Here is a 23617-nt window from a genome sequence, read left to right as displayed (position 1 = left end):
TTTCCCCTGCAGCTTCATTTGGATACAGAGTTCTTCATTTTCCCTGTCTTTAAAATTGTTCTGTACTGTTGCTGTGTGCTGTTAAATAAGTATCACAGTCTGCTCCACAAGTGGTTGCATTTTGCCAATGGATGAAGGCCTCTTTACCCATAATCTGTAAAGCTTTTGAAGATCCTTTTGGATGAAAATACATGTAAAATGTTTAATCCAAATTTGGCTTCCTTTTCTGATCTGTTTTGTCTGCCTTAACTTGAGTTTTAAACCAATCTCTTTGCCATAGTATCAGAGTGCCTTTCTCCTCCCCTGGTCCCTTTTTCTGCAGCCTTTCTCCATTCCCAACCCAAAACTATCCTTGGTGAACGATATCTCGGGCCTCTGAAAAGAACAACTATTATCTTCTTGCCCAGCAGGCACTCATAACTCAGTTTTATTTTTTGTGTTCTCTTTGCTGCCCACACCATGTTGCAGGGTTCTCCCTTTAGCCAGTTCACAGATTTAAAGCTGAAAGCACAACTGCATGTCCTCACAAATCTGGTGAAATATTAACACGTGCTTTCAAGTGTTCAAAGCTATTGGGATTTTATTTTTAAATACAAACATAACCCAAAGATGTTGGTGAATCTTCAAGCATGATTTAAATAAATTATCCAAACTAATATGGCAAAGATCCTGGTCTTTGGTAGGAGATATTTAACTGGGGGGAGGGGATGGGCTGAGCTGAGCTGAAAAGTTGATAGGCCAGATCCTAAGTTCATAGAATCATAGAATATCAGGGTAGGAAGGGGCCTCAGGAGGTCATCTAGTCCCACCCCCTGTTCAAAGCAGGACTGATCCCCAATTAAATCATCCCAGCCAGGGTTTTGTCAAGCCTGACCTTAAAAACTTCTAGGGAAGGAGGTTCCACCACCTCCCTAGGTAACACATTCCAGTGTTTCACCACCCTCTTAGTGAAAAAGTTTTTCCTAATATCCAACCTAAACCTCCCCCACTGCAACTTGAGACCATTACTCCTTGTCCTGTCCTCTTCCACCACTGAGAACAGTCTAGATCCATCCTCTTTGAAACCCCCTTTCAGGTAGTTGAAAGCAGCTGAGGGTGCAATCCACATCATCCTCCAGATCATTTATGAAGATATTGAACAAAACCAGCCCGAGGAACGGGCACTCCAAGGGGCACTCCACTTGATACCGGCTGCCAACTAGACATGGAGCCATTGATCACTACCCGTTGAGCCCGAAAAGCTAGCCAACTTTCTATCCACCTTATAGTCCATTCATCCAGCCCATACTTATTTAACTTGCTGGCAAGAATACTGTGGGAGACCGTGTCAAAAGCTTTGCTAAAGTCAAGGAACAACACGTCCATTGCTTTCCCCACATCCACAGAGCCAGTTATCTCGTCAAAGAAGGCAATTAGGTTAGTCAGGCATGACTTGCCCTTGGTGAATCCATGCTGACTGTTCCTGATCACTTTCCTCTCCTCTAAGTGCTTCAGAATTGATTCCTTGAGGACCTGCTCCATGATTTTTCCAGGGACTGAGGTGAGGCTGACTGGCCTGTGGTTCCCAGGATTCTCCTCCTTCCCTTTTTTAAAGATGGGCACTACATCAGCTTTTTTCCAGTCATCCGGGATTTCCCCCGTTCGCCACAAGTTTTCAAAGATAATGGCCAATGGCTCTGCAATCACATCCGCCAACTCCTTTATTACTCTCGGATGCAGCGCATCCGGCCCCATGGACTTGTGCTCGCCCAGCTTTTCTAAATAGTCCCGAAACCACTTCTTTCTCTACAGAGGGCTGGTCACTTCCTCCCCATGCTGTTCTGCCCAGTGCAGTAGTCTGGGAGCTGACCTTGTTTGTGAAGACAGAGGCAAAAAAGTACATTAGCTTTTTCCACATCCTCTGTCACTAGGTTGCCTCCCTCATTCAGTAAGGGGCTGGTCTAAATCAGCCTAACTTCATCAACTTCAGTGGAGCTATATCAGTTGAATCCAGTTTAGGCTCAGGCCAGTGCATCCAGATGCAGATCTAAACTTCTGCAGAGTTTAGGGTTGTTTGATTTGGTCCGATGCAGAGGTGATGCCAGCAATGAAGTTCAGCACTAGATCCGAGCTCTCCACAAAGTTTTAGGATCTGGGCTTTTGATTTGGGCCACTCTCTCCCCTTTTTTCAGACCCCTCTAAAAGACTCCTTGGATTAGGACTAATAATGAAAATGCAGTTTATCCTCTGAAACTTTCCACAGACAGGCTGGGCAAATGGGCACGTGCATTTGTGTAATTTGCCACCAGTGCCAGTGGATTTTTGCTTAACTCCATTGGCTGTTCATAGTTAAATTGTAGATCTGCAGCTTTCACTTTACTTTCACATTCCAGCCAAGATGAATGCAAAGCTGCTGATGCAGAGCAATGAGCTTGTAACCCCGTGAGGACTTGAATTTCCTTTCTCCAAAAGCAGATGCGTACAGTACAGCACACATGAGACGAGGCCTGGTGCTCACTAGCCCCGCTGTGTGCGGTATGAATGATACATCAGGCATTCGTGTTTGGTCACAGTAGGGGCATTAGTTTAGAGCAGTCTCAATATGTAAGCAAGACTGAGCCTTTGAAGTCTTCAGTCTGCATGCTACATCAGATGGTGAGCAGACAATGTAACAGGCACAGAAAAGTCCTCTGCATTCATTTCCCCAATAAAAACAAAAACCAACCAACCTGTGAGCACTTGCTGCCTGCTCTGCGGTTATGTTTATCTGCTTCTCTGCTGTTACTTTATCCAGGTTTATATTGTCTTTAAAATGTTAATGTACACTTTTTGCTCATGAGCCAGATCCTGAGCAAGTTTCCTCATAGAATCATAGAATATCAGGGTTGGAAGGGACCCCAGAAGGTCATCTAGTCCAACCCCCTGCTCAAAGCAGGACCAATTCCCAGTTAAATCATCCCAGCCAGGGCTTTGTCAAGCCTGACCTTAAAAACCTCTAAGGAAGGAGATTCTACCACCTCCCTAGGTAACGCATTCCAGTGTTTCACCACCCTCTTAGTGAAAAAGTTTTTCCTAATATCCAATCTAAACCTCCCCCACTGCAACTTGAGACCATTGCTCCTCGTTCTGTCATCTGCTACAATTGAGAACAGTCTAGAGCCATCCTCTTTGGAACCCCCTTTCAGGTAGTTGAAAGCAGCTATCAAATCCCCCCTCATTCTTCTCTTCTGCAGGCTAAACAATCCCAACTCCCTCAGCCTCTCCTCATAACTCATGTGTTCCAGTCCCCTAATCATTTTTGTTGCCCTTCGCTGGACTCTCTCCAATTTATCCACATCCTTCTTGAAGTGTGGGGCCCAAAACTGGACACAGTACTCCAGATGAGGCCTCACCAATGTCGAATAGAGGGGAACGATCACGTCCCTCGATCTGCTCGCTATGCCCCTACTTATACATCCCAAAATGCCATTGGCCTTCTTGGCAACAAGGGCACACTGCTGACTCATATCCAGCTTCTCGTCCACTGTCACCCCTAGGTCCTTTTCCGCAGAACTGCTGCCTAGCCATTCGGTCCCTAGTCTGTAGCTGTGCATTGGGTTCTTCCGTCCTAAGTGCAGGACCCTGCACTTATCCTTATTGAACCTCATCAGATTTCTTTTGGCCCAATCCTCCAATTTGTCTAGGTCTTTCTGTATCCTATCCCTCCCCTCCAGCGTATCTACCACTCCTCCCAGTTTAGTATCATCCGCAAATTTGCTGAGAGTGCAATCCACACCATCCTCCAGATCATTTATGAAGATATTGAACAAAACCGGCCCCAGGACCGACCCTTGGGGTACTCCACTTGATACCGGCTGCCAACTAGATATGGAGCCATTGATCACTACCCGTTGAGCCCGACAATCTAGCCAGCTTTCTACCCACCTTGTAGTGCATTCATCCAGCCCATACTTCCTTAACTTGCTGACAAGAATACTGTGGGAGACCGTGTCAAAAGCTTTGCTAAAGTCAAGAAACAATACATCCACTGCTTTCCCTTCATCCACAGAACCAGTAATCTCATCATAAAAGGCGATTAGATTAGTCAGGCATGACCTTCCCTTGGTGAATCCATGCTGGCTGTTCCTGATCACTTTCCTCTCATGCAAGTGCTTCAGGATTGATTCTTTGAGGACCTGCTCCATGATTTTTCCAGGGACTGAAGTGAGGCTGACTGGCCTGTAGTTCCCAGGATCCTCCTTCTTCCCTTTTTTAAAGATTGGCACTACATTAGCCTTTTTCCAGTCATCCGGGACTTCCCCGGTTCGCCACGAGTTTTCAAAGATAATGGCCAATGGCTCTGCAGTCACAGCCTCCAGTTCCTTCAGCACTATCGGATGCAACTCGTCCGGCCCCATGGACTTGTGCACGTCCAGCTTTTCTAAATAGTCCCTAACCACCTCTTTCTCCACAGAGGGCTGGCCATCTCTTCCCCATTTTGTGATGCCCAGCGTAGCAGTCTGGGAGCTGGCCTTGTTAGTGAAAACAGAGGCAAAAAAAGCATTGAGTACATTAGCTTTTTCCACATCCTCTGGCACTAGTTTGCCTCCCTCATTCAGTAAGGGGCCCACACATTCCTTGGCTTTCTTCTTGTTGCCAACATACCTGAAGAAACCCTTCTTGTTACTCTTGACATCTCTGGCTAGCTGCAGCTCCAGGTGCGATTTGGCCCTCCTGATAACATTCCTACATGCCCGAGCAATATTTTTATACTCTTCCCTGGTCATATGTCCAACCTTCCACTTCTTGTAAGCTTCTTTTTTATGTTTAAGATCCGCTAAGATTTCACCATTAAGCCAAGCTGGTCGCCTGCCATATTTACTATTCTTTCGACTCATCGGGATGGTTTGTCCCTGTAACCTCAACAGGGATTCCTTGAAATACAGCCAGCTCTCCTGGACTCCTTTCCCCTTCAAGTTAGTCCCCCAGGGGATCCTGGCCATCCGTTCCCTGAGGGAGTCGAAGTCTGCTTTCCTGAAGTCCAGGGTCCGTATCGTGCTGCTTACCTTTCTTCCCTGTGTCAGGATCCTGAACTCAACCAACTCATGGTCACTGCCTCCCAGATTCCCATCCACTTTTGCTTCCCCCACTAATTCTACCCGGTTTGTGAGCAGCAGGTCAAGAAAAGCGCCCCCCCTAGTTGGCTCCTCTAGCACTTGCGCCAGGAAATTGTCCCCTACGCTTTCCAAAAACTTCCTGGATTGTCTATGCACCGCTGTATTGCTCTCCCAGCAGATATCAGGAAAATTAAAGTCACCCATGAGAATCAGGGCATGCGATCCAGTAGCTTCCGTGAGCTGCCGGAAGAAAGCCTCATCTACCTCATCCCCCTGGTCCGGTGGTCTATAGCAGACTCCCACCACTACATCACTCTTGTTGCACACACTTCTAAACTTAATCCAGAGACACTCAGGTTTTTCTGCAGTTTCGTACCGGAGCTCTGAGCAGTCATACTGCTCCCTTACATACAGTGCTACTCCCCCACCTTTTCTGCCCTGCCTGTCCTTCCTGAACAGTTTATAACCATCCATGACAGTACTCCAGTCATGTGAGTTATCCCACCAAGTCTCTGTTATTCCGATCACGTCATAGTTCTTTGACATCACCAGGACCTCCAGTTCTCCCTGCTTGTTTCCAAGGCTTTGTGCATTTGTATATAAGCACTTGAGATAACCTGTTGATCGCCCCTCATTCCCAGTATGAGGCAGGAGCCCTCCCCTCACAGACATTCCTGCCTGTGCTTCCTCCCGGTATCCCGCTTTCCCACTTACCTCAGGGCTTTGGTCTCCTTCCCCTGGTGAACCTAGTTTAAAGCCCTCCTCACTAGGTTAGCCAGCCTGCTCGCGAAGATGCTCTTCCCTCTCTTCGTTAAGTGGAGCCCGTCTCTGCCTAGCACTCCTTCTTGGAACACCATCCCATGGTCGAAGAATCCAAAGCCTTCTCTCCGACACCACCTGCGTAGCCATTCGTTGACTTCCACGATTCGACGCTCCCTACCTAGGCCTTTTCCTTTTCCTCCTTGCATTATATTCTTCAGTCCTGACCTGATGCAACCAACTGCTGTTTTAGTTGTTTTCACACCCCTTCCTCCCTTGCTCAGGGTGAACCTCATTCTTCATAGAATCATAGAATATCAGGGTTGGAAGGGACCTCAGGAGGTCATCTAGTCCCACCCCCTGCTCAGAGCAGGACCGATCCCCAACTAAATCATCCCATTCTTGGTGGCACCTTGTGCCATTCCAATATGGGGGCTCTTCTGAGCAAAGCATGTATACCAATTGTCTAGTGGTTCTACGTAATGTGAGCAAATGCTGGCTCAAGAACTTTGTTGGCATCTCATCTTAGTTATCTTCATTTCTGGCTCAAGGATTGTGAGGAGAGACTCCAGCAAAGGCACCTCTATTTCTGACTTTGTAGATTTCAGAGTAGCAGCCGTGTTAGTCTGTATTCGCAAAAAGAAAAGGAGGACTTGTGGCACCTTAGAGACTAACCAATTTATTTGAGCGTAAGCTTTCGTGAGCTACAGCTCACTTCATTGGATGCATAAAGTGGAAAATACAGTCAGGAGATTTATATACACACAAACCATGAAAAAATGGGTGTTTATCATACACATTGTAAGGAGAGTGATCACTTAAGATGAGCTATTACCAGCAGGAGAGTGGGGTGGGGGGAGAGAAAACCTTTTGAAGTGATAATCAAGGTGGGCCATTTCCAGCACATTTCCAGGAGTTAACAAGAATGTCTGAGGAACAGTAGAGACTGTCCAGTTTGACCAGTGCTGGCACATGATGGCATATATCACATTGGTAGATGTGCAGGTGAACGAGCCTCTGATAGTGTGGCTGATGTGATTAGGCCCTGTGACAGTGTCCCCTGAATAGATATGTGGGCACAGTTGGCAATGGGCTTTGTTGCAAGGATAGGTTCCTGGGTTAGTGGTTCTGTTGTGTGGTGTGTGGTTGCTGGTGAGTATTTGCTTCAGGTTGGAGGGCTGTCTGTGGGCAAGGACTGGCCTGTCTCCCAAGATCTGTGAGAGTGATGGGTCATCCTTCAGGATAGGTTGTAGATCCTTGATAATGCGTTGGAGTGGTTTTAGTGGATCTCTTGTGTGGACTGGTCCAGGCTGAGGTTGTTGGTGGGATGGAAATTGTTGAAAACATGGTGGAATTCCTCAAGGGCTTCTTTTCCATGGGTCCAGATGATAAAGATGTCATCAATATAGCGCAAGTACTCTACATGGAATTCCACCATGATTTCAACAATTTCCATCCCACCATCAACCTCAGCCTGGACCAGTCCACACAAGAGATCCACTTCCTGGACACTACAGTGCTAATAAGCGATGGTCACATAAACACCACCCTATACCGGAAACCTACTGACCGCTATTCCTACCTACATGCCTCCAGCTTTCATCCAGACCACACCACACGATCCATTGTCTACAGCCAAGCTCTATGATACAACCGCATTTGCTCCAACCCCTCAGACAGAGACAAAACCTACGAGATCTCTATCAAGCATTCTTACAACTACAATACCCACCTGCTGAAGTGAAGAAATGGATCGAGAGAGCCAGAAGAGTACCCAGAAGTCACCTACTACAGGAGAGGCCCAACAAAGAAAATAACAGAATGCCACTAGCTGTTACCTTCAGCCCCCAACTAAAACCTCTCCAACGCACTATTAAGGATCTACAACCTATCCTGAAGGACGACCCATCACTCTCACAGTTCTTGGGAGACGTTCTTGTTAACTCCTGGAAATGTGCTAGAAATGGCCCACCTTGATTATCACTTCAAAAGGTTTTCTCTCCCCCCACCCCACTCTCCTGCTGGTAATAGCTCATCTTAAGTGATCACTCTTGTTACAATGTGTATGATAAACACCCATTTTTTCATGGTCTGTGTGTATATAAATCTCTTGACTGTATTTTCCACTTTATGCATCCGATGAAGTGAGCTGTAGCTCACGAAAGCTTATGCTCAAATAAACTGGTTAGTCTCTAAGATGCCACAAGTACTCCTTTTTTTTTTTTGACTTTGTAGAAAATTTGAGCCCAGATACTGAGACTTGAAAGGCCCTAGAGGTCTGCATCAATCCATGTTAAATGGAGTCATGTCCTACTGGTACCATGTTAGATTCCAGTCACCCTTGGCTGCATGATGTTCGTCTCTAGAGATCTGCTTATCCTTGCACGTCAGCAAATATAATGGCGAGGGATGGCTTGGGGAAAAGAAGCGCTATTGTTGCATTTATGCAAAACCTTTCACCAGTATCAAGTTGTTCTAGAGAAGAAGGTAACAGCTAACGTTCATAACAGGGCAGCCTGAAAAACACTAGCTTGGTGTGGAGGGTGGTCAACAGGTTACCAGCATCGAAGACCACTGGTTGAAAAACAGCTCACGTTTGTGGTGACTTAATCTGTCACATTTGGTGGCTGTTCGGTGGCCTATGTGAAATGAGTTTGATCTCAATTTTAGTTCTTGTTGGTGTCCCTGTGGCAAACTTACCACCACATATGGCATTAGTTGAAGGTTCTAGAAGGGAAGCTAAGGACTAGATGGAGAAGCAGTAGCTTTTTCGTCTCGTTCTCTTCCCCCCATCGCCTCCCCACCTGAAGGGAGTCCCCACCGGCTCAGGGAGAGGAGGCATGTTAAGGGTTGTTGGCAAAAGGCTGTCTGTTTGGGAGTTAAAGAGAGGACTTTGTTAGCCAAGCCACTGCCTTTCACCATCTCTAAATCGATTTAAAACAAATAGCTTCTCCCTCAAATAAACCCCATCTTACTCTAGCGCTAGTTCAGATTTAATCTCTCCAGAGAGAGGGTGAAAAGCCCTTATGTGGAGGAAAAAAGGGACAGACGGACATGGGACTTGTAGTAAGGGAAAAGGCTTGCTCTGTGATTGTTAGAGAAGGTCTGAGGGCTTATTAACCCATTTGTTTTTTGCTGAAGCGATGTATCAGCTTGATCTACTTACGGGAGTTATGAGGTTCAAGGGTTTGATTCTAATCTGGAAACATCTTTATCTGCTTCCCCCACAGAGACCCTTCAGCGTTCCTGTAAGTACGTCTCGCCCTGGGCTTGGAGGGCACCTCCTCATTTGAGGTGAGAGGGCAATGGGGTCCCTATGCTTGGTAAACTGCTCATTTTAGGATTGATATGGGGAATTTAGGGACCTGATTTGCTGGCAGCTGTGGTCACCCCAGCATCTTCCAGGTTGTATCCAGATTGGCTTAAATCTCACATAACTTCAGTGCCCAGCAGTAAAGAAAAGAGCATGTCTCAATAATTAGAAGGACCTAAATAGAAATATATATGCTGCTGAGCTAGTTTGTTCATTCTTCAGGATCCAAATTCTTTTAAAGTGACTGAAGGTATTTAGCAGGAATCCAAAGCTTGGCCTGAGATACAATTCTGAACCTTCAGCAACGGCCCCTCGTTGAATTATATGAAGCACCCCTTAGCTTGCTCTTCACTTCTATCCCAAGGTATGATCATTAAATTCCAGTGAAGGGGCTCCTGTAGGTAAGAACGTTCGAAAGGGAACATTGTCAGGGTAGGTCCATTCTCAGTCTTTAATGAACCGTGACAGCAGCCTGGGGGGTAAAATAGATGTTAGAGGTGCTCTTGAGTCGTGGTAATTGGCATAGAACAAGGCATGGGTAAGCCATGGAAAAACTGAGAATGAAGGAATATAGATTCATAGCTGGGAGGTTTGGAATAGCAATTTCTGTCCCACGACAAGCAAGAGCTGTTTGCCACCGATAGACAGGTGATGAAAAGGGAAGTAAAGTGCATCCAGGAGAGTTTGGTGTCCAGTTAGTTTTCCCCAGGGAAAACATTGTATAATGGTGACACGTGAAATTGATCCTGTCGCTGTGCTCCAACAAATTGTCCATTACCGGGTGCCCCATAGCAAAAGAATTATTTCTTCTCTCTTGACCATTTGTTCAGCGTTGCTCCTGAGGAAAATGGGGCTCTTACCTCTTGCATCTGGCCTGTAATTAGGCCCTGCATCAGATTGGATCATTGTCAGAAATCTATCCTTGCTGAGAGCAAATTCAGTCAGACCTAGAGAGCGTTGCACTGCAGCCTGGGCAGGCTTTATTTGGTAGATATTGTAACAATGCAGGCTACAGTGACACCCCTTTGTAGTCAGGTGTGTGTGAACCCTGCCATTATGTCCCCCCCCCCCCCCCCATCATCTGGAGTACAAGTCCAGGCAGGCTTTAGGAGGGTCCACTTTTCAGAGGGGCTCATTTATTTAGCAGAAAAGACCAGCAAAACATATGAGCAAAACCTTTGTCCCAGAGTTCTAGCTGGAGTCCCAGTCCATCTGTCTCGCACCCGAGTCCCCTGCTTGCCTCCGTCCTGGTTCTTCATCCAGGATTCTTTCGGTTCAGGTCTCTGCCCCTGGGATCAGGTCTCTTGCTGCTGCCTGAGAGGATCCTCTTCTGGAAGCAGGTGTCTGTGGAGATCCATCCGCTGCAGTGCGTGGTTCCTGTCACGTTGGGGTTTCCTGCCACTGTCTGGGAGACCCCTTGGCAGAGATCAGGTCCTCTTGGATGCTTGCCAACTGCAGCTGTCTCTCTGCGAATCTCCCATCTCCAGGAGTGACCTTCCAGACTCCTGCTCCAGTGGGCTCCCTGGAGAGCTCTGTGTCCCCAGGCACGCACCATCTAGGCCCTCTGCTCTAGGAGCCCTCCTGATCAGGCCTTCTGGGAGCTCTCTCCTCAGGAGCTGCCTGTGTCCATGGGAGTGCCTCTCCCCACTGAACTGGGTAGGAAACACTTTTTCAAATGAAAGCTGTCTTTGTTTTGGGTAATGGAATAATTATAGCAATTAACAGATACTTGCCACCATAAGACATGGTGAATTTGGCCCTAGAAATCTATAATTCACCAAAGAGCAACACGGCTTCAAAATGTGACCAGAAATGGACCAAAGCTGTGGTTCTCCAGGCTAGATGCTTTCCCTCCAGCATCATCTGTATCCAAATGACCCTGCTGAACAGCTATGTTTCCCTGGGCAAAGATCCATTAGAACTGCAGAGGAATTAACAGTGGCAGAGCTGGGAACGCAAAATTCGATCATGCCGGTTACCATCACCTCCTCCTTGCAACTAACTGTTCTGGCTGGCTCATTAATGGTTCATTAGTAAATGAGCACTTGGACTCAATAAAGGTAACCCCGATTTCCCATAAAGGGATCAGTTGCCCAGTGACACACACACACAAAGTGTGTGTGCAGTACTGGTAGATACAAAAAACATTAAGGTTGCAAAGTCCATGCATTGGAGAGCGGAATCACCATCTCTTAAGTGTCTAATCCCAATTATAGCTGGAGATTGCATTGGCCTCGAAATCACTGACCATTATTTCTATTCACAGCCAAGAAAAATGTGTCACGGACCATGAAATCTAGCTGTTGGAGGGGGAGGGTAGGGCAGGGGCTTCTAGCCATGCCCCTGGCTCTTGCTGCTACTCCCCTCTGGGCTGAGGAGGGACGGGACTTGCTCTTCCCCTGCACAGCCTCGCTCGGGGTGGAGGGGTGGGGGAGATGAGACCCACCTCTGGGTACCTACCCCAGCTGCTCTGAAGGCAGCACAGAAGTGAGGATGGCAATCCCACAAACCCCCTACAACAGCTTTGTGATACCCCCCTCTGCCCCTCCCCCAACTCCCTTTTGGGTCGGGACCCCCACGGTTACAACACCGTGAAATTTCAAATGTAAACATCTGAAAACCTTAAATTGATTAATTTTCAAATCCTGTGCCCATGAACTTGACCAGAATGGACCGTGAATTTGGTTGGACCCTAACTGTTTCTCCAGTAATGTCGATTCTGCCCGTATTTCCTGAGGCATCTGATAGTGTGTGACATACCCACTAAGTATACTGCAATGTCCTGGTGTTTCTCTGTGCATTTTTGGTCACCATGATTTCATCAGTGAGCTGGAGGAAAAAGCCTTGAAAAAAAGCAAAAACCCTGCAGCTGAATGGTTTTATTTCTTGTTTTAAATCTGACTCTTGTGAAATACAGAATGATCAATCACTCACAACTAACAAAATTGTTTTTGTTTTCCTTTACAAAAGCATATGGGAGCTACAGGCAAAGCATATGGGCATTTTTAGGAAAACATATTGGTGAATGGACAAATTTAAGTGGTGCCAATATGCTTTAGATGTCTGGCTAGACCAGTACTCTACTTGTTGGCACGCTAATCCTTCTACGAGATTTCCGGAGGTAGCATATGATGAGTGGTGTGTAACTGTTCTTGCGGGAACACAGCCGATTGCATTGAACCCACGTTTAAATAACATTCTGATCCCTATTCCTCATATATTGCAGCCACACCACTTCTGACTGTAAGCTGCAGGCCAAATGTAAGGGTCATGTTTGTGGCTACAAATCCCCTTGATTCAGTGGATTGCACCGAGAGCTCAGTTTGCAGCTCGGGGATGTGCGGTAGCTATCTATCTAGGTTTTTATACTGAGATGGAGGTTCATGATGCCAGGTGCTGTCCACACAGTAAGAGACAACAGCTGTCCTGAAGGGTACACCATTTAAATAGACATGACAGAGACAGGCAAGGAGAGAGCAAGTTTATTACTCTTAATTTTGCAGGTGGGGAACTGAGGCCTAGTGAGAATATGTCTGTGGCAGAGGTGGGAATTGCACTCAGATCTTCTGAGAACCAGTCCAGTGCCTTAGCATCTGTTCTGCCCCTCCCTCCCCCCAATTTCTGGGTGATCTGTTGTAAATTTATTGTACGTTATTTACTTTAGCTACTGTGTGTCCTTGAGACAGTTCCCTGCTTTAGTATGCCAGCAGTATCGTTCACATCTATCTGTGCTGCAATTCTCAGCATCACTGGGAATCCAGGCAAAAGCAATCGGATCTTCACAGAAACCTCCTCTGAGCTCTGTGGTAACAGCTTCAAATGTAAAGGAAAAAAAAAGTGATTCCTAAATGTTAGAGCTTGAAAAATATGCTCTGCTCCTTGTCACAATATTTAATACAACGTGCTATTTACAGTAATGAATCAAAATGTCAGTTTTAAAAATATGAAGCATCAGAGTGTTCCTACTTTGCAGAAAAGTTTGATATGACAGAATAATCATATGACTGTTACATCAAATGTGGCTTGCAGCACTTTTGCTCATCTAGGGTTCCCCCCTCCACCCCTTTCCACTGCTAATCCCTGGTACAGTTATCTGACTGAATACACTCTGATTCGATGCTTGAAACATCCAGGGGCTAAGTTCATTTGTTATTGCAATGCATTCACAAACTGGATGCAGGTAAACAGCTAATTGATGGTTGTGCATATGCTGAGCACATTCAGAGAGTTTTATTTTAAAACATCCCATAAACTATGGGCTCGGTTCTCCATTGCCCTGCTTCATCTTGTCATTTACACTAGTAGGAAGTGAGTGCAAAAGCTAACTCAGAATGGTTGTAATTGGCACCTACTTTGCACTGGTGTGGAAGGGGGAAAGGCTATCTTTTTAGCTGATAGATGAGGTGAAGAAAACGAGAGAAGGCTGTTCTAGGGGGTAGGAATCAGAGAGGAGAAAGCTCTGGCTACTTCTTCAATGGTGGGATTGCATGAAGAGCTAGAGAGGAGGCCAGTGCGGGATGAATGGCAGCCCCAGAGAGATGGCACTCAAGGCTTTGGGAAGCACTGTAGAGCCGTTTGGGGCTGTAGATGAAAATGAATGAGGTGGCACTGGAGCTGGGTGAGGAGAAGGAGAGGTGTGGTTGCATTCCCTGTGGGTGGGGTGGGGCATTCTGTAGGCTTGGGAGCTGGGACGTGGGGGTGACATACTGAAGATAACGGCATTGTTCAGCAGAGTAGACGTGAAGGCCTGGAGAATTTCAGCAGCAAAGGTGGAGTCATGGTGGCAGCATACCTGGCTCTGTTGCAGAGACGTATAGAAAGGCATGGATAAACAGCTGACGGCATTGGCCGACAGGCTGCAGACAGCCAGTTCTTGGGGCGAATTTGCTCATGGCAAATTCTGGATCCTATATTATCATTTTTAAAAATAAGATTTCTGTCAACTTCATTAAGTCTGTTGCGTTGCTTGCTGTGCTGCTCATTCCACACAGGCAAAGTGATTCTTATTCAAATATTTTACACAAGCCACGTTTCAGTTGTTAGTGCAGTGATTTTTCCCTTGTATCATTATTACAACGGGTGGAAAAAGAACTCTAACAGATGTGTGATTAGCAGGGCATGAAATTAAAAATGTTTGCGCACAAGCAAAAGGTTGTTTACTACCAAATCACTCACTTGGTAATTGAGTAATATTAAGGTTGGCCACAAGATTATCCAACACAGACATGGTTTAGTTTGCCCACCTCCTTGTGCCTGAGTCTTGACAGGAAGGTAACAAAATTTAAAGGCTGGGCTAGATTTCCAAAAAGCATTGCTCCCACTCTGGAACCTAAGATCTCAAGAAAGGAAAACCTTTCAATATTGGAAAGCGGCAAAGCATGTAGGCCCAGATTTTCAAAGGTATTTAGATGTTACTGCAACACCTAAGTCTCGCTTTCAAAAGGGATTTGGGTAGATTTTTAAAGGTATTTAGGTGTTGACCATCAACGGAATTTAGGCACTTTAGTCCACATCTAACCAAATGCCAAAAACCCATCGACAGTCAACACCTAAATACCTTTAAAAATCTGGATCTTTATCGTGTAAGTTCCATTGATAGGCTGGTTGAAAATTTTATGTTAAAACTGTTCTGATGGAAAATTAGGTTTTTTGACTAAATGCATTTTTTTCTTGAAGTGCCTAGATAGCAATGATGTTTGGGGCAGGGGCTTTCTGTTACTCTGTTTGACAGTGGCCTACACACTGGGGCCCTGTTCTGAATTGGTAACTACCATGATACAGATAATAAATAACCAATAATTATCTTGGGCTATGAATGGAGTTGAACTACTAATCCATTGTGATCCTGGCAATTTTAATGGCACGCTTCTGCCTGCCGGGTTCCAGCTGCCGGCCCCGCTCAGCCCGCTGTTGAACCCAGGCTGGGACCCCAGAGCAGGCAGCAGCGAGCCATTAAAAGTCCTGTCCGCCCCGGCCCGCTCTTCTCCGCCCCCCACCTCCCGCCCCCTGCCCTGAGCTCTGCACCCCCCTCACACACACCCAGCCCTCTTCCCTGACTCCTGCACTCCCCACACACCCACCCAGCCCTCTGCCCTGACCCCTGCACCCTCCACGACCCCAGCCCTGACTCCAGTACCCCCCACACATACTCAGCCCCCCCCACACCACATGTCCTGACTCTTGCACCCCCCCACATTCCCACCCCCACCCTGAGCACCAAATGGGAGCTCCTGCACCCCCACCCCCACATTCCCACCTGCACCCCTCGCACCAAATGGGAGCTGTCCAGGTATGCACTCCACACCCAAACCCCAACCCTGAGCCCCCTTCCTCATTCTAGCTCCTGGCCAGATCCTACACCCCAACCCCCAGCCTGCTCCTTCACCCCCAGCCCTGTGCTCAGTGCACTCCCACCCTCAGCTCAGTGCAGAGAGAGGAAGAGAATGGGCTAGAACCAGAGAGAAGGTAGGTACCCACTCTATGTGGGCAGGGCCGGGATCCCAGACCGGCAGCAGTCTGAGCGGGGCTGGCAGCTGGGACCCTGGCTGGCAGGAGCCGGCGGATGGAACCCCAGAGCTGTTCAGCCCACTGCCGGTCTGCGGTCCCAGCCACCGGCCCCGCTCAGCCCACTGCCGGTCTGGGGTTCTGGCTGCCGGCCCCTTGCCAGCCAGGGTCCCGGCTGCCGGCCCCGCTCAGCCCACAGCCGGTCTGGGGTCCCAGCCGCTGGCTCCGCTCAGCCCACTGCTGGTCTGGGGTTCTGGCTGCCGGCCCCTTGCCAGCCAGGGTCCCGGCTGCCGGCTCCGCTCAGCCCACAGCCGGTCTGGGGTCCCAGCCGCCGGCCCCGCTCAGCCCACTGCTGGTCTGGGGTTCTGGCTGCCGGCCCCTTGCCAGCCAGGGTCCCGGCTGCCGGCCCCGCTCAGCCCACAGCCGGTCTGGGGTTCTGGCTGCCAGCCCCTTGCCAGCCGGGGTCCCGGCCACAGGCCTCATTCAGCCTGCTGCCGGCCTAGGTGAACGGAACCCCGGGCTGGCAGCGTAAGATGAGCGTTTTAATTTAATTTTAAATGAAGCTTCTTAAACATTTTGAAAACCTTGTTTACTTTACATAAGACAATAGTTTACTTATGTAATATAGAGACTTATACAGAGAGACCTTTTAAAAAATGTTAAAATGTATTACTGGCACGCAAAACCTTAAATTAAAGTGAATAAATGAAGACTCAGCACACCACTTCTGAAAGGTTGCGACCCCTGTTCTAGATAATACTTAGTCCTGCCATGAGTGCAGGGGACTGGACTAGATGGCCTCTCGAGATCCCTTCCAGTCCTACGATTCTATGATCCTATCTTTGGGCTCTGTCACTGACTTTGCTCCATCACTGACTTTGCTGCGTGAACTTAATTCAGTCACTTAACCTTTCTGGCCTGCTATTTATCCATCTGGAAAATGGGCTAATACTGAGGCAATTATCAGGAGTTTGTGTTAATGAGGCTTAATTAATGCATTTATGTGGTACCTCTCACTGGAGTGTCTGTATTATTTCTTTTCTTATTTAAGTTGGGGTGGTAGCGTCTGAACGTCCACATCTGGGCTGTATCGGGCTGGGAGGTAAAATGGATTCCCAGTTTTCCACCAATAGGCATGCTGATGGGTGCCCGGAAATCAAGCATACAGGGGGTGAAAAAAAAATTAGCTTTGGTTGATCTGCTGTAGTTGCAGTTGATGCTGCTCATTTATTCCTGCCGTTTGCCTCTGTGTATTGCGTGTGTGCACATGCAGGGGGAAGGAACCAAAGGAGGGCTAATGTGATCAGAACTGATTAGCATTTACAAAAATTCTTAACTGAGCAAAGCCGTAAAATTGTTCAAGTGAATTCTTGAGTGAAGCAGCTGCAGGTCATAAAACCAAAGCGCTATCATTCAGAGATACCAAAAAATCTCTGTGTATCAGCCAGGCCTCTGACCTATTCCTTCCATATAAGGATGTGGGCTTTAATGTTTGCTTAATTTTTTTCCAGAGCCATTTATGATGGTCTTAGTAAGAGCTATGGATCCCCACCACAGGGCTAACTATGAATCATGTTCCTTTGTCAGCTGGAATAACTTGTTCTCTCGCCTTCTTGTCCTGTCTCACTTAGAATCAGTTTGTATGTACATCACGTTTTAGATTCCTTTCAACTGTGAATACATTGTGCTTATAAAGCACTTTTCATCTATAGATCTCAAAGGGCAAGGCAGAAGTGCGTAAATATTATCCGCCATTTTACAAATGAGACAGTGATGTACAAAAAGGTTGCACAGGTTCCTCAGCACGGGGCAGAGAGTTGGGGCTAGAACCCTGATCTCCCGCCTCACAGTCCTGTGCTTTACTCCTGGGGGAATTCTGTGCCAAAAAATTTAAAAATTCTGCACACAATGTTTTAAAATTCTGCAGATTTTAAATTTGTCAAAATAACACTACATAATCACTCCAGTTTCAATTATTTTGGTAATTTTGTTTCAAAATACCTGTGAGCAATTGTTACAGACTCTCACAAAAATTCCCTGAGGAGCAGAGAGTTAAAGAAACCCCTATGACAACCCAGTTCCTGTTTTTCTGGGAACTGCAGCTGCTAGGAACTCTACTCTTCCCCTCCTCCCCCCACTTACCCCCCCTCCCCGGCAGTGTCTTCTGTGTGCGAACTGGGCTATGCAGGGCCCCTAGTGGCGACCAGCAGCATGGCAGCCCAGTTCTGTGGGGGAAAAAAATTCTGCATGCACAACATTAATTTCTGCAAAATTCTGCATTGCACAGTGGCACAGAATTCCTCCTGGAGTAGTGGTTTAACCACAAGGCCTTTTCGTCCTGACAAAAGCACTCCTGTACCTTCCGGTTTTGCATTGGTAGAACAGTTAGTTAAAATGCAAGAGTTTTACCTTGCTTAAATGGATTAAAGAGAATGTGTTGATTACTCCATGGAGAGATTTTTCCAAAGTAGAATTGGATGTGCATCCTCTGCAAATTGGGTGTCTAGCTCTGTTTTGTGCCTGTGAAAATATCCCCTTTTTTCTGTTAGTTAAAAAAGAAAGAACAGAAGCTACCTAATTTGGTGACATATTATTGTACCAGACCTTGCTTCCATATTTCGGGGTTAGTGAAGCTCTGTAAAGTTGTCAGATGCTGGTACTGAAATGAAAATTACACAGCAGCCCTCAGTGCCGTGCAAGAAAAATGGCATATGCTTTCAAAAAGCATGGTGTGCTTTGCAGCTTGAAGTTTCCTTGGCCTCACAAAGACCTGAGTGTCTTCTGCGGGTCCAGAGTTCCTTCCTATTTGAAAATGTTTTACTGCCTGGTATCTGCCAGCTTTATCATTTTGCTTACTGTCTGTGACTTTTGGGGGTTTTGGGTCTTGTAAATATGCCATTCTGACCATAAGAAGGGGACTAAGGGACTTATACTGGATGTCTTTTGCATGGGGAATTCCATTTGAGCTGGAGCCCCACCACTTGAAGAGCTGACAGCATTGGACCCCGTATCTCATAGATGGAGAAGCTGAGATACCGTCTCAGGCTGTTCTTGCCTTTATTGCATTAGCTATTGTCTAAGAACATTGCTTCAATACAGCAGCTGATAGATGTGCACAGTTACCAATAATGGTATTTTCAGGATATAGTCACTTGTATTTGGTTTCTATTTGACCTTGTGCATCTCTGCCTCTTAAGAACTATGAAGGAACACTGAGCAGAATGCTCCATGTTTGTGGTTAAAGACAGGCCAAATATTGGTGTACCCGCAACTGCTCTTCCCCCAAAGGTTCCCCATGCAAGGTCCTGTTTGCTATTTCTCTTTTTTGGCTGTTTAATAAAATCCCTAGTTCAATGTGCAAACGAATAAATTTCTCAGGCACCACTTCCCCTATTTCAAAAGCTCAAACACAGGCAACCTGCAGCACTGCCATAAAGAAATGTGTTCTTAGGAGACACGCTCAGGGTCCTGTTCTCCAGTCAAGTCCACTTTTTTAACATAACTTCTTTAAAAAAAAAAAAAAATCCATGTGACTTTAGACCTGGTGCCAGACTGACTCTTCTGGAAACCAAACTCCTGTGTCCATCCCCAGGACAGGGAGAGCTCAGGATGGGTTTGTGGCTACGGTCCTGGGATTTAGGAGATTGGGTTCAGTTTCCTGCTCCACCACTGACTTCCTGTCTGACTTCAGGCAAATCACTTAGAGTTTTAAAGGTGTTTAGGCATTGCTCCACTCACCAGTGCAACAAGTAAATCTGATTTTCAAAAGTGTCTTAGCACGCAGGAGCCAAATCTCATTTAAAGCCAATGGGACTTAGACTCCTAAAGTGCCTACTTCCCTTTTGAAAATGAAACTTTTAAAAATCTGGGACTGAGTTTCTCTGGGCCTCAGTTTCCCATCTATAAAATGGGGATAATGATGCTTCCGTACCTCATAGGGAAGTTTGTGAAGATCAACTCATTATTGCTTGTGAGGTGGCTCAGCTATCAAGGTTATGCAAGTACCTAGTTTGCATTGAGAGAGTGGCAGTGCAAAATCATAGAATTGTACAAGATTAGGGTTGGAAGAGGCCTCAGGAGGTCATCTAGTTCAACCCCCTGCTCAAAGCAGGACCAATCCCAACTAAATCATCCCAGCCAGGGCTTTGTCAAGCTGGGCCTTAAAAACCTCTTAAGGATGGAGATTCCACCACCTCCCTAGGTAACCCATTCCAGTGCTGCTTCACCCTCCTAATGAAAAAGATTTTCCTAATATCCAACCTAGACCTCCCCTACTGCAACTTGAGACCATTGCTCCTTGTTCTGTCATCTGCTACCACTGAGAACAGCTGAACTCCATCCTCTTTGGAACCCCCTTTCAGGTAGTTGAAGGCTGCTATCAAATCCCCCCTCATTCTTCTCTCTGAAAACTAAATAAACCCAGTTCCCTCAGTCTCGCCTCATAAGTCATGTGCCCCAGCCCCCTAATCATTTTCATTGTCCTCCGCTGGACTGTCTCAAATTTGTCCACATCCTTTCTGTCCTGGGGGCCCCAAAACTGGACACAGTACTCCGGATGTGGCCTCACCAGTGTTGAATCGGGGGGAATAATTACTTTCCTAGATTTCTGGCAGTGCTCCTACTAATGCAGCCCAATATGCTGTTTCCCTTCTTGGCAACAAGAGCATGCTGCTGACTCATATCCAGCTACTCATTCACTGTAATCCCCAGGTCCTTTTCTGCAGAACTGTCGCTTAGCCGGTCAGTCCCCAGTCTGTAGCGGTACATGGGATTCTTCCGTCCTAAGTGCAGGACACTGCATTTGTCCTTGTTGAACCTCATCAGATTTCTTTTGGCCCAATCCTCCAATTTGTCTAGATCACTCTGGACCCTATCCCTACCCTCCAGCATATCTACCTCTCCCCACAGCTTAGTGTCACCTGCGAACTTGCTGAGGGTGAAATCCATCCCATCATCCAGATCATTAATGAAGATGTTGAACAAAACCGACCCCTGGGGCACTTCGCTTGATACCGCCTGCCAACTAGACATCGAGCCGTTGATCACTACCCATTGAGCCCAACAGTCTAGCCAGCTTTCTAACTATCTTATAGTCCATTCATCCAATCCATACTTCGTTAACTTGCTGGCAAGTATACTGTGGGAGACCATATCAAAAGCTTTGCTAAAGTCAAGGTATATCGCGTGCACAGTTTTCCCCATGTCCACAGAGCCAATTATCTCCTCATAGAAGGCAATCAGGTTGGTCAGGCATGACTTGCCCTTGGTGAAATTCCCCACCTCTGTGCCCTGTCCCCTGCCTATGCTACCATCTAGCCGTCGGATGTTAACAACTTGATTCTCTGAGTAATAACCAAACCAGCGATGTATGCAACTCTGTAGCCTATTAATGTAGACTGAGTTAACTAGTACCATAGACTGTAGTTCTCGATCAGCTGCTGTCACATCAGGTTGCTTATGCTGATGGTGTGACCCGACTGCTAATAAGAGTTATTGCGAGATCGTGTCTCTGTTTGTGTGTTCCTTCTCGTATGCAATACTTAGGCAAACCTGTGTGGAGAGTTTGATTATTATTTGAATGTCGCTGAAGGGAGAAAAAAAAAAGCCCATCTGTTCTACAAAGAGAGTCAAAAGAGCGGGCTCTGTGACTAAATAAATTCACATCTGTTAAGCAGAGCCATCAAATGGCAGGCAGGGGACCTAATGCAAATCATATGTTGAAACCACAAGTATGAGTGAGATGACATACCAAAAAGGGGTGCCTGGAAGTATTGATCCATGTGAGTGGCCTCTGGTTTCTCTAATTATTCTCTTTCCCCTATATCTGTTCAATGTGCAAATGATGCAGCACCACAGTGACACGTGCACGTGTTTTTCTTTGTGCTTGATTAAGCAACTTCACTGCACCATTTTGAGCTACTAGCTCGTAGCAGCAATAGGAAGCCGAGCAGAGCAATGAACTGTAGGAGCAGAATCTAGAGGACTGGTCGGCCCAGTTGGCTATCAGTTCAGACTAAAGCTAGTCCCTGGCAACATGACAGCAGTAAGGAATCGCACTGAGGTTGCTAGCCTTAAAAACAGGTTTCAGAGTAACAGCCGTGTTAGTCTGTATTCGCAAAAAGAAAAGGAGTACTTATGGCACCTTAGAGACTAACCAATTTATTTGAGCATAAGCTTTCGTGAGCTACAGCTCACTTCATCAGATGCATCCGGATGCTCAGATAAATTGGTTAGTCTCTAAGGTGCCACAAGTACTCCTTTTCTTTTAGCCTTAAAAAGTTGGCCTGCCTTTGGCAGTGGTTCCCTTTTGGGAAGTCTTATTTACTGCCATCTAGAGGGAGCCTGATAGAGAGAGCCTGGAAATATCCCCCTTATTATTTGAATTGCCTGTAAAAACAAAAGGATAACCCAGACCTCTGCTTTGATTGGACTGCCAGCCCCCAGCTGATCTGAGGCTTTTGACTTGGCGTTGGCAGTTCAATTATTTTTTCAGCATAAAAAAAAAGTGGGTGTAAAGAATAATGAAGAAAGTGAGACTTCTTTATAGCATCTCTGGAAAAGTCCCCTGCCTGAGGAGTAAGTTTCTTTCTACATCAGCTAACTGCAGCAGGTGACCTTTTTTTGAACATTTTGTTGTTGAAAAATGGACATTTTTCAAACTCAGAATTTTTCTTTTTTGGAAATGTTACATTTTTGATACAAATGAAAAAAAAATTAGCCACTTTTTAATTGTGTAGGTGTGCTCTGTGCTCCCTTCTTTTTCAGTGGCAAAAGGGAAAAAGGATATGAGGGAGGAAATGAATGGAAGAGGAGAAACAAAAAAGGACAGTTTCAAAATCTGACAATTTTTGATAAAAATTCAAGCGAACAGGAAATCATTCCTTTCTGTAACTTGCAGGACAGCAATGGCTTTGAAAATGTTTAATTAATTTTTGGGGGCTAGCTCTCTGACTAACTCAACAGTGTCCCTTTGCAAAGCATAAATAAGAGGCAGTGGCTAAAGTGGTCTATACATCGGCCTCGAAACACCTTGACTCTCTGAAGTCACAGGTTTTGATTCTTGGCTGGGCCACCTTTGCCCTTTATATGTCTGAGGTGGATTGGTCTGCACGAGTTTTCTTGAGGCAACCTCAAGAACTGAGACCCTGTTCAATTTGAGTACATACTAAAGATTTCTCAGTACTTTGTACACCCAGTATTCTGACCCAAAAGGTTCTGTCTTGCCCCTGTCCCCCCTAGTTATCCTACTGTGCCATGGGTGACATTTTCAAAAGCGACCACTGATTTCTGGATGTCTGACTCAGGGCCGGCTTTGCGCAGATCCTGCCCACAGCTCTGGTCACAGCAGCAGATGCCCGGGACTTGTGCACCTCAGGCCTGAACAGGTCTCAAGCTGGACACTTGAAATCAGGGGCTAATTTTGAAAAATTGGCAGTAATTGTCTGCCCCACAGGTGATCCCATTTTGCTGGCAGTGGGGTTCCTGCACATATGTTCATGAAGCAGTTACAGATCTTTGGGATTGAAAGGACTGTCAGGTCCTGGTAAATGTATTATTTTTGAAGAATAAATACTGTATCTGTAGAGAGCACTGAGACATCTCTATGCTTTGCAGACACTACTGATGGATCAAAGCCAACCCCCACATATTAATATATGGCAGCTATCTTTGTGCTGAGCAATTAATTCCTTTATTTAGTTTTACGCATACTAGCTGTGTGCTCTCGTGCCATAGATGTAACTTAAAAACAGAACACAGCTAAGAACCAGACCTAACTAAAATGCAATATTACAATTCAATATAGCCTCTGTTAGCAAACCAGACAGCTCACCGTGCTCAAATCTGTCTTCCTATTCCCCATGCATACAACGTCCTCCTCCCACTCCCATTTTGAAAAGGTGTGGTGAAAATGATGAACTTTGCAGCATATCCCACAACAAGGGACTCGCGTCTTTGGACCAGCGTA

The 23617-nt window shown here is 46.3% G+C and overlaps 1 protein-coding gene across 6 annotated transcripts in view; it reads left to right on the top strand.

The window, feature by feature from the left end:
• Positions 1-23617, top strand: part of LPP (LIM domain containing preferred translocation partner in lipoma) — a 444094-nt gene that overhangs the window by 133887 nt on the left and 286590 nt on the right. For 4 of the 6 annotated variants that reach the window (XM_048863299.2, XM_048863293.2, XM_048863295.2 and 1 more), the window contains one exon: positions 9065-9128. The exons of the other annotated variants lie outside the window; for them this stretch is intronic. The gene's annotated coding sequence lies outside the window, so the exon portion shown is untranslated. The remainder of the gene's footprint in view (positions 1-9064; positions 9129-23617) is intronic. 6 annotated transcript variants of the gene reach the window in all.

The sequence above is a fragment of the Caretta caretta genome, chromosome 9 (genome assembly GCF_965140235.1).
Source record: "Caretta caretta isolate rCarCar2 chromosome 9, rCarCar1.hap1, whole genome shotgun sequence".
Taxonomy (NCBI): domain Eukaryota; kingdom Metazoa; phylum Chordata; order Testudines; family Cheloniidae; genus Caretta; species Caretta caretta.
Note: the sequence above shows the minus strand (reverse complement) of the source record. Positions and strands in the feature narration are given on the sequence as shown.